Source organism: Mandrillus leucophaeus, unplaced genomic scaffold (genome assembly GCF_000951045.1).
Source record: "Mandrillus leucophaeus isolate KB7577 unplaced genomic scaffold, Mleu.le_1.0 Scaffold114, whole genome shotgun sequence".
Lineage (NCBI taxonomy): Eukaryota > Metazoa > Chordata > Mammalia > Primates > Cercopithecidae > Mandrillus > Mandrillus leucophaeus.
Window position 1 is genome coordinate 2,190,446 of NW_012099654.1, and position 4,109 is coordinate 2,194,554.

At 45.2% G+C, this 4,109-nt stretch overlaps 1 pseudogene across 1 annotated transcript in view; it reads right to left on the bottom strand.

The window, feature by feature from the left end:
* Positions 1 to 2,518: 2,518 nt before the first annotated feature.
* The window catches only part of LOC105551627, a 13,004-nt pseudogene continuing 11,413 nt past the window's right edge, over positions 2,519 to 4,109 (bottom strand). The window contains exon 3 of the transcript XR_001007885.1: positions 2,519 to 3,099. The product of XR_001007885.1 is annotated as a U1 small nuclear ribonucleoprotein C pseudogene (transcript). The remainder of the gene's footprint in view (positions 3,100 to 4,109) is intronic.

Genomic DNA, 4,109 nt, shown 5'->3' on the forward strand with positions numbered 1-4,109 from the left:
CATTGCATGACTGACAGAGGGCTTTGCCCTGTGATATCTTATCAGATCTTTATAATAACTGTATGAACAGATTTTACTCTCCTTATTTTATAGAAGCATAAATAAAAGCTCAGAGAGGTGCCCAAAATTGCCCTGCTAAATGTAGAGTTGGTTCTAAAATCTAGTTTCATTACTACAAATTCTGAGCCAGGTTCATCAGACCAGCATTAGAAATACAAATTCTATGGTCCCAAATCCCAGTGATTCCGGTTATCGGTGGGGCCAGGATTTTTTTTTTTTTTTTTTTTATGTCCTAGGCAGCTTGGGGAATTCCTGCATGAAATCACACAGGTTATTTATTATCTTTTATTTTAAAATGAGGAGCAAATTGGAAATAGGAATTTAATAGACAGCTAAAAAAAGGAGCTCCATGGCTTTGAAAGGGGAGGAAACAGGAAGCCTGCTTCTGACTAAGAGGATGGCCCCGAGCACTCCAGGTAAACACAGCATTTGTCCTCATACCTCCAGAGTCGAATGAGAATACTAGCTAACACTTCAAAGAGTTTCCTACAAGCTTGGCACTATTCTAAGCACGTCCATACATAATTTCATCTTACCCTCACGAGAAACTGAGTTTTTCTGTCCCTATTTTACAGATGAGGAACCTGAAACACAGTTTCTTGTCCAAGGCCAACTGTTTGTTCAAGGTGGCTAGTGAGTACTGCTGGTCCCACTAAACGACAGAAATTCACCAACTGGCTGAGGGACGTTCAGACAAACAGAATGGGTAGGCGATGAGAAGACGCTGGGAAAGGCAGGACTCCCATGGTTGAGAGCAAGAAAGACCCACGGTGCTTGCACACCTGGGGCTGCCTCCCTCCTTCCATCCCAAGAGCTGAGGAAGGGCCTCCGTCCTGTCTACAGCTCATCCTTCCACTGTGCTCCAGCCACATGTCCTCTGTTTTGTTGTTGTTGTTATTTGTTTTGTTTTATTTTGTTTTGTTTTTTTGAGGTGGAGTCTCACTCTTTCGGCCAGGCTGGAGTGCAGTGGTGCCATCTCGGCTCACTGCAACCTCTGCTTTCCGGTTTCAAGTGATTCTCCTGCCTCAGCCTCCCGAGTAGCTGGGATTACAGGCACCCGCCACCACGCCAGCTAATTTTTGTATTTTTAGTAGAGATGGGGTTTCACCATGTTGGCCAGGCTGGTCTCGAACTCTTGACATGATCTGCCCACCTCGGCCTCCCAAAGTGCTGGGATTACAGGTCTGAGCCACCGTGCCCGGCCACCCTCTGGTCTTTAGCAGAGCCTTCACGTGACAGATTCCTGGGCCCCTTTTTCCTCTGTCCTTATCATCTCCCTTGACTGGTTCTTTCCTAGCAATCGATGAACAGTTCTACTTTTTAATAGCCTTTCCCCTCAACCTCACATACCTTATATCTCCTAAAACTAATTTTATCTGTTCCCTGACTCCAAATCTCAGTTAATGACATCAGCATCCGCTGGAATGCCTAAGCCAGAAATGTAGGCATCATTCTCGATTCCTTCCTCCCAACACTTTCTCATCTGGTTCATGTCTAATCTTGTAAATGCTACCCTATAAACACCTCTCCAATTCTCCCCCTTTTCTCAACTGTCTCCACCTTCAGCCACCATCCTTCTCTCCAGGGTCAGCCCAGTGCCGTCTGGACTACTCGCTCCTCTTGCAGGGTTGCCAGCCTCCCCTACCTTCCATTCATGGATTCTCTGCACAGCACCCAGAGTCAACTGCATAGACAAAGTCACCTCTGCCACTGTCCTGCTTCATACCCTGTAATGCCTCTGCCTTGCTCCCAAAAACCTTTGGTGACATAATTCTGCTCACCTCTCCAGCCTCATTTCCTCCTCCCTCCAGGAACCCTCTTCCCTGCCACCACCCAGTTGAGCCAGTTCTTCTCACTCTTCTGCCATCAATTTGGATGTCACCCGGCCTAGGACGTCTCTTTCAACCTCTCCTATACACATAGATCCAGAGCTTCTGCTAGTAGCATTTATCTCACCATAATTATAGTTGTTGACCTGTCTAATTTTTTTTAATTAACTGAGCTGTTTATTATTTTAACCAATAAAAGCTCTATAAGTACTAGATTTAGTCCTGCACAAGATGACTTTACTAATAAAGGGAGGATGCCCAGAGAGATTTACCATATAGCTAAGGAAAAAGAATCTCACGCAGAGGACATCCTGAAGAGATAATGAGCTAGAGAAACAGAACTGGAATGTTTCATTTCTTTTATAATACACAGAGAAAACAGAGGGGAGGAAAAAGGGAGTATACTTTTAACTAAACGAGTTGACAATTTTATTTTCACATTTCCCAATACAAATGAAAACTGCATCTTTTGTGTCCCACTTCTCCCGTCCAAAACTATTCTGTTTGATAGGACAGGGGAGCAAGACTTCCTTATACTGTTTAGAAAACCCAGCATCACAGCAGCATGATCTCCTGGTGAAGCAGAACAGGTAATATAAAACTGATATAATGAGCCCTCCCCGCTATCCTTATCTGTCTGGTCGAGTCATTCTGGGCCAAGTGGGCACCATCATGGGACAGGCAGGAGGTCTCATCATTGGGGGCCCAGGCATCATTGGCCTGTGGCCTCCCATAGGCGGCCTCATTCCAGGAGCAGCGCCCACTGGTGTCATACCAGGAGGAGGAGGGCCCATCATTGGCATCATGGGAGGACCCCTCATATGGGGTGCTGGCATCATACCAGGGTGAGGAGGACCCGGAAAACTAGGGGGAGGTAGTATCATCGCTCCTGCAGGAGGAGGAGCAGAGGATGGAGCAGGAGGTATCTTTCCGTGTTGAAATGCAGCCGTTGTTTTGTCAATCAGGCTCTGAGCCTGCTCTTCCATCCATTTCTGATAGTAGTCTTTCACATTCTCTTTGTGTTTCCTACCACTGCAGTGTGTCTTTCTCACAGATGGAGAGTCATGGGTGAGGTATGTATTGCAGTAGTCACAATAAGACTTGGGCACGTTGCTCTGCAGGCTGTTGGCCACTCCATTCCATGACACCCAGAAATGACCAACTTGTCTAATTTTACTAAAGCAAAGCTCTAGCTCCTTGAGGATGGGGACTGTTTTAAGTTTGTCTTAATTATCTGTACATATTCTTTTCACTGTATCTGGCATTTGACAAAACCTTAGTAACTAGAAGTTGAATGAATGAATGACCCAGCAAGACCATGAGTAGTGGCTAGAAGCTCATCAGAAGGATTTGAGTTTCAGAATAGAAAATGTTTTCCTCATTAAGGGGCCAGGCTGGTCGCAGAGGTGGACTGAAAGTGTGCAGAGGGAGCCCCCGAGAGCTGACTCATGCTTGCTGAACACCAGTGCTGTGCTAGCCTCTGTTGCTGTTAATTATTTTTTCTTACACATCATAGGAATCCTTTAAGGTAGATTCAGTTTTTGTTTCCACTTTAAAGACAAGCAAACTGAGGCCCAGATTTGCTGAAAGTCACATAGTGGCAATGCTAAGATTCCGATATTGTCTATACACCGTTCTCTGGGCTACAATAAGTCTGTAGTTTTCTTTGCAGGTTCTTTGATAAGACTCACCTTGAATCTTTAGGAAACTGCCTACGACTTCATATGCAGAGAAAAAACTAGCAAACAGCTTGGAAAAAGAGCCAATTTCCCACCGGACTTGGGACTGTCATGCTAGAAGTTTGGGTGTTTTTGCTTAATATTTAGATAAATTCAGATTCAGTAATTATGAAATTTGAGAGCTGGAAGTTATCTTAGAAATCTTGGAGTCCAGTTCCTTGAACACCTGAAGGGGCCAGTGACTTGCTGAAGGTCACTCAGCTACTGGTGGAACCAGAATTGACACACTGGGTCTCTCTCTGACCTTTCTGCAGAGCTATGCATGTTTTGCCTTTTTGGTGCTTGATTTTGCTTATTGGAGTCTCTTGGTAAAACATCTCTCTTAAAACTTCAAACTGGGTGGGACGCTGTAGCTCACACCTGTAATCCTAGCGCTCTGGGAGGCGGAGGTGGGAGGATTGCTTGAGGCCAGGAGTGCAAGACCGGCAAAGGCAACATAGTGAGACCCCTATCTCTACAAAAAATTTAAAAATTAACCAGC